At 31.5% G+C, this 7,300-nt stretch overlaps 1 long non-coding RNA gene across 2 annotated transcripts; it reads left to right on the top strand.

Moving 5' to 3' along the window:
* The first annotated feature begins 2,958 nt into the window (after nucleotides 1-2,958).
* On the top strand, nucleotides 2,959-6,974 carry LOC100775832 (uncharacterized). 2 transcript variants are annotated; one of them, XR_005890234.1, is made up of 3 exons: nucleotides 3,019-3,444; nucleotides 4,962-5,331; nucleotides 5,460-6,974. It is a non-coding gene; the product is annotated as an uncharacterized lncRNA (long non-coding RNA). The 2 variants fall into 2 exon arrangements; XR_420280.4 differs by having other exon boundaries at nucleotides 2,959-3,444; nucleotides 4,962-6,974.
* The last annotated feature ends 326 nt before the right edge of the window (nucleotides 6,975-7,300 follow it).

Below are 7,300 nucleotides of genomic sequence, written 5' to 3'. Positions count from 1 at the left end.
TCTCATGCTTTTTAACAATTACATTCAACTTTAACAAATTATTTATATATATATATATATATATATATATATATATATATATATATATATATATATATGTATGTATATATATGAATGTTATGTTTTTTTTATTTATTTATTTCAACAAATACTTTTAATCGTGCATATATATTCTTCCCTTATAGAGTGAGGGTTGTAATAACATTTGTGATTTTTGATGATTCTCAATGGGACATCGACAACGTGCTTGACGGGAAAAGTCAATCGATTTAATTACTGTTAAGACTCTCACCCTATTCAAATTTCATCAGGGCAAGCGATTACTTTCCCCGTCTCTTTCACTTTCTTTTTCTCATACTTTTTTTAGATTTTTTAGACTCTTTTGACAGTATGCAAGAACTCTCCATAACTTCTATTTTCTTGTCTAGCCACCTTTTTTTAACCTCTTCTATATGGTTCAAACAATTTTTATGCTTTTATTTTATATGTTCATGCAATGGGTGAGTTTATTTCTTTTTTTAGAAAAACATTTATTTTAATAAAATAATAAATTTCATATTTTTTCTGATGTGTTTGTCTAAATTACTCTTAAAATTGCTTTTTCTATTTTTTTCAAGAAGCAAATCTTATCTGCTTATTTAAAAAACTTTTTTTTAACATTCCCTTATTTTAAAATTACTTTTTAAAGTTTAAACAAACTCACCTTTTCCTTCCTCTTCTATATTGGTTTATCCAATTGTCCCTTTTTTGTTTGAGTTTTGATACATTTTGACTCATTTTCTAATCTTTATATTCAACGTCTTAATATATTACTAATTTCAATAAGAATAAAATTCTCTTTTCAATGGAGATGGTGCTTATAAATAATACAGTACTGTTTTTTTTATTAGTTCTAACTTTTTATTTATGTGAAATTTCAACTGTGTTTTTTCTCTCAATGTTTCGGTGAAGCATCTTTCATTTTAGAGACATGAAGATTCTCAAGTATAAGCTTTAAAAGGATTTGGGTGAAGGTTTTTATTTATTTTATGATTATTCTTATGTGTAAAGCTTTGAGATTCTGATTTTTTTTTTCTTTTTGTAGGATGCACCAATATGAAAAGGTTAATGAGATTACGATTTGAATTTGAGCTTAGAACATTTAATTTATCTTTTCCATTCTCATTTTTCTTTTTAGGAACTATTATGCTATCGATCATTGGGTTGAATTGTATGCTGTGAATGACTTTAAGAAAAACAACACAATCATATTTAATGTTGAATTGAATGATGCTATTAGATATATCTAAAATTAGATGAGAGTTGAAAATTCTGAACTTATTGTCCAAATAAAATTATGCATAAATCATAATTATTTTAAAATTTTGTAATTGTCATTTTATTCCAAAGTTTTTCTGAATTGATTGATAAAATAATTATATACTTTAATAATGATTTCTACTTATACATTTGCCCTGATTTCACGTTAAAAATATCTTATTTAATATGATGCATAAATTAAATTATGCTTCTAAATAATGAAATTCATTTAACATGTTTTAAAAAGAAAAAAATTTATCGAATTAATAAATGGGTAACCATAAAATTGTAGAAGACATAAAATTATCAACCATTTCATCGTTTATTTTCTTTTCTATTATAAAACGTACTAATATAGGTACTGTTAGTATTGTTTTTATTTAAAATTAATATGTTATCTCAACAACCATAATTTTAAATTTTCTAATTAAAATGGATGATGAGATAAGATATCAATTTATGTTAGAAAGATAATTGTAAATTTCATGCTTACAAAGATTTTCCATTTAATAAATGGATAACATAAAATTGTTTTATTAAATCTATTTAATTTTTTTCTCCATCTGCAATTCAGTGTTTGTAAAAAGAAATAAAATAAAATATGAACTAACTAATTAAACGCAAAGAATTGGTTTGTTCAGAAAAGACTAACGTTAAGATAGAATTAAAATCAGAAGGTGACTCATCATTTTTGGGTTTAATAGATTTGAAGGAGTTATAAGTTTTTTCTTATTTAAACAAGATGGTACAAGATGATTCATGTATGGTTTATCTTCTCTATTATTTTTCTTCCTCAGTAACACTATTACAAGATATGTAAGGATTTTTTTTTATCATTCAGAATTTCTTTGTATCCTTAGCTGTGTCAGATTGATTTAGGAGTTTTACAACAAAATTAACTCTTAAAAAAATATACTTTTCATGTTTTACAATTGTAATTTCCTATGAATTTTAATATTTTTTTATTAAGATGTTTCATTCTTAAATTTGGATTTGATAGGACAAAATGAAAATTCCAATAACACATGAGATGCTCAGACTAAACAATTCATTCATGTAATTATAGGATGATTTTGTATTAAATATTATAATTGTATAATAAAAATTATTCAAGTTTTTAATTAAATTATATGTTTTGAAAATTTAATAAGTAAAACATTAAAAAATAATTCAATTTAAAAAATAAAAAACTTGAATTTTTTTAAATAACTACATTATTTAATACAAACTCACTCATTAACTATATAAACAAACTGTTTACCTCGTATCACTCAGATAAAAAAAACTATTTATTTAATATTAAAAGGGAGGTATATATAACAATTGCCTTTCTTCTTAGTTATTTTGGTTTTGGGCTTTAGCCCCTTTCAGTTAGGAAAAAAAAAATGTAAGATGATCATACCTAAATCCAAATGTATATTGAATTGGATTCATCCAAACGGTTCATTTAAATCCGGTGGATTATCTTTAAAAGTACCACGATGGACCTAAATTTACAAAATCAATGTTATACACTCTTGTATTATTTATCAATACATTGAACAATGAAACATGACTATACAAGAACGATTTTACTGTAGAAGGAATAGTATCTACAGTGATTTGGTAGTTATTAACAAAGGACAAAATCCATCAAGGGCATAGCTACTGGTCCTTCTATATAAAAAAAATAAAATTCGGGACAACTATAAATTCAATGAAAGGTATCCTGCTCAATTAAGTCAAATATGATTTTTGTTTTGGTGAATGAGTCAAATATGATGGTAATACACCACAGCTACCTCTTTTAATTTTCACCTTCCAAATTTATTGCATCCTTCCTTCATTTCTCCATTCGTGTTTAATGATAGAAGTTGGTTGAATTTGGGATAGACCTAATAGTTATATGCAGGGGTGCCACTAAATTAGAAAACATTATTTGAGAAGGAGACAAAACACAAAAAGGGGTTCGTGGCGGTGATGATGATGACCACCACCCATGCTGACAATGATATTTTTTTTTGGACATATCTTCCCTTGTCAATTTTAGGATGCTAGGATATGGAAGCTCAGATCTGTGGAGGGGGATGACGCGCGGAGGATCATGGAGGGATTGTTGATCGGACCACGGCTTAAGATGGTGGTGTTGCATGACGGATGACAAAGGTTAGTCTATTGTTTTCATTTTTTTCTCCTCTTTTTCTTGATTTTCAATTTTCCCCCTTTCCTTTTTTTTTTGTTTATGGTTTCTTCTTCTAAATTCGTTTTTTTATTTCATTGTTATAATTTTTTAGCAATGGTTGTTGTTTCTCCTTCTCCTTCACATAAGAGTCTTCTTGGAAAACCTTCCTTGGATCTCTTCCTCTAGTTCCAATGCTTCAGCCAAGTCTTGGGAGAAGCTTTTACCGAAGAAAGTTGAAAAGACTCACCGTTTTTTGTGTTTCAACTTTTGATAATTGTTCCAATTTTGATTTTTGTTGTTTTTTTGTTGTCTATTATGTTCATTCTATGTTGTTGGAACTACCCAAAATTTCCTTTTGTGTTAAGAAACTGTACATGCACAAGGGTAGACAAGTAACTTTCCTTCATTCTTATGTCTTCTTGAATAGCTTCTTCCTTCGCAATATAGTACTTGACAATTCAGAGGCTGATGTATCTACAAAAGACACTCCAACATCCAAATAAGATCTCGGTTGAGAGCAATATATGAGGGTAATAAATGAGAATCAACAATAGTCTTACCTCAATATTTGCATAACTATTTGTATATACCTTAATGGACCCTGTACCTATGAGCCCTTTCTCTATTTTACCTTTTTAGGTATTGTATTTCTAATTATCATTAGAAAGTTTGAATTTTACCCTAATGATTATCTATTAGTTAATTTAGATAATCTAACTTTTAAATAAGTAGTCATGGGTGGGGTAAGGGTATTTGACATTTGACCATGCCGAATACCTGAACACTGTATTATAGGTTTCATGTGTAATAAATATGATACCCGAGTATCTGACCCGATTAAGTACCTAGTAGTGATTTCAATAGTAAGCAAGTCTTAAAAGATAAGATAATAGTAATCGAGTATTCGCATGGCTGAATACTTGGTACTACTATAAGAGAAAAGTAAGCATTAAAGGATAGGACAACAATGCCTGTGTATTTGGCATGATAAAATACTTGGTACTAGTATAAGAGGATAATAAGAATTAAAGGATAAGATAACAATACTCAGGTATTCGGCATGGCTGAATTCTTGTTACTAGTATAAAAGGCCTGGGTATTTAACATGACCGAATACCTGACACTTCCAAAGGATATGCTTTAGTGTCCTAAAGGTTTTACCAAGGGCATATTTGGCCGGATACCCTACAGTATACAAGCTCCCCAAGCCTCTTTGAAACATAGTGAATATGGAAGGCTTTTATGTTTATATTTTGGAAATTGAATCGTTGTTTGGTGGGATTTGTGCATGGTGTCATTTCATTTTTATTGCATTTAAAAGTGAACGTTATGTTTTGCGAAACGAGGCATCTCTTGGCATTCTACGTATCCAATGATTAGAGACATTACTGGGCCTTAGTAACCATTGTGGGCTTTCCTATAAAATAAGGATTCACTCTTTATACTTCAATATATCTTTTTATTTTGCAATTCTTTCGTGCACTAAGTTTTTGTTTTTCAGGTACAGTTTTTTCCTTGAATTATGAGTTCAGGTTCAGAGGTCGACAACTTCGGGGATTTTGAGGGGTCGAGTTTGTGGTTAAGGTGGACAGAGGTATTCGATTATGAAGATGTGTCTACCTCTGATTTGAGTTTGGGTTCTAGCAGCTTTTCTTCTAGGAGTTCGACCTCCTTGTCCGAGGACAATCCGACATAACTTGCTATTGAGGAGAATTTGGTGGATTTGGTTTAGATATCGTCCAACGAAAGAGTGAGTGTTGACGCACCTTTAAATGATAATGTGACAATCATTGTTAAGCCGAAATGTCAAGTGCCAGTAAAAAAGAAAGAGTACTCGCCGATTACTCTACTATGGTATTCATGGGTTGATGGTGAGGTGGATTCCTTCTATTCCTGTTACAACGATAAAGTCAATATTCTTCACTTTATCAATTGTGTAAACATATGTACTTTTATGGACGAAGAAGTGAACCCAATTCATCTTCGGTGTTGTCCACAGATGCTTATGACAATCCAGATTAAGTATTTCTAGAGAGGGTGAGGCCGAGGCCAATTCATAGGGAGCCGAACGGGGAACTGCCCACCAAGGTGGTATCCTTGAGGGACTATTTCTATGTGTATGATTGAATATTTTGTAATCTTCATGTAGAGATTCCCTTTGATTATTTCACCATGATGTGCTTCACATTCCCAATACGGCTCCTTCACAACTTCATCCGAATGGGTAAGTGGCAATTCAAGCCTTCTGCATTTTATATAGATTCTTTAGGATGGAACCAACGACTGGGCTATTCCTTCATCATTTCCAAACTAGGAAATGGATAAAGCTCAATGTATGTCACTAATCCCGCATCAGGAAAGACTGTTGTTTAGGCTATTCACTTCATCCTACTAAAATTATAAGTTGGATATTTTAATGTGGTCATCCTTCCCGATTTGGGTGATAACCATTTTTATGATGTAAATAAGAAGCCTCTATCCCTTTCTATTGGCAACGAGTGCGGAAAAAAGGTATGGTGACTATCTTGTGGACTACTTGACCGACTTGGAGCATCATAACCTGATCCTTCTAAAGAAGTTACCACAGAGGTTGCCAGCCAAGCCCCTCGTTTTAGTCTTCAAGTCTTCAATTATTTTTAAGGACTTGAATGGTATGTTTTCTTTCTCTTTAGCATTTCTTGATTAATACTACAATGTTATTTACTTAGTTTATTTTGCAGCTATACTCAAATCTGTCGGGATGGATGCACTCAATTTTGCCAACATATGCTGAGAGAAGCATGTGTGAATGCCAAAAATGCCTTTTATAAATCACTTTTTGAATGATATTTTGTGTGAGTTTTTCTACCATTTACGTGCATTTTCTTGGCAAAAATCACGTTTGAACACTAGTTTTGTATTGCAAGAGTATAACCGCTCCATTGAGTGAAAGAGTTGAAAATTACATGATTTTATGAAGATCTGAAGACTTTGCACTTGATAACAATTGTGGTACATTTATCACGACCGTGGTAAGTAGCACAACCATGGCAAAAGGATAACTGCCCTCCAAACAACACCAACCTTCTGACAATGGTCGTGGTAAATTCCATCATGGTCGTAGTCAACTCATAAGGGCCGTAGTCAATCCACAACGCCCCAGAGCTTCAACGTCATGACTTTTTGCCCATGTCGTAATGGATTTCATCACGGACATAGTGTGCCTTTTCTGATTGACATCTTTTTGAGAAATTATAAATATGGGTCGTATCTTGTATCTTTAGTACCTTTTACCTAGTTTTGAATTTGAGAACTTTTGAGGGTTTTGAGAGTTGTGAAGTGTAGACAACACCGTAAGGACAAATCATGATCATTGTTTCTTCCTTATTGGTATGTCTATGTCTATTTCATATAGGATTATGAGTTGTGCTCTGATCATGAGCGACTAGTCACCCTAGTCTATGGGTTATGATGTAACTATTCAATTGTATCCCTTTCCTTGTTCTTAATGAAATTCCTTAATCTTTTATGTTAATTAATTCTCTTCCTTATATCTATTTTTTAATTGAGAACCAATCATTCTTATGCTCAATCAAATGTACTATGGTGATCATTTGCATATTTTTGGTAGACCTGGGTAGATAATTGATGCAATCCTACCCTCCAAGGGCATTGGATAGAAGACTCCAAGAAGATTGAGCCATAGAGGCAAGAGAAGACCCTAGGGTTCTCATGAGCCTTAGGCTAGTTTTTGGTCCCATGGGCTAAGTATGAGCCCACTTATTTTTGTACATATTAGATTAAGGTTTCATTATTTTTGGGCCTTGTATTTAGGGCTCCAGAGTGTAGGGAGGGTACCCT

This window comes from Glycine max, chromosome 20 (assembly GCF_000004515.6).
Source record: "Glycine max cultivar Williams 82 chromosome 20, Glycine_max_v4.0, whole genome shotgun sequence".
Lineage (NCBI taxonomy): Eukaryota > Viridiplantae > Streptophyta > Magnoliopsida > Fabales > Fabaceae > Glycine > Glycine max.
Note: the sequence above shows the minus strand (reverse complement) of the source record. Positions and strands in the feature narration are given on the sequence as shown.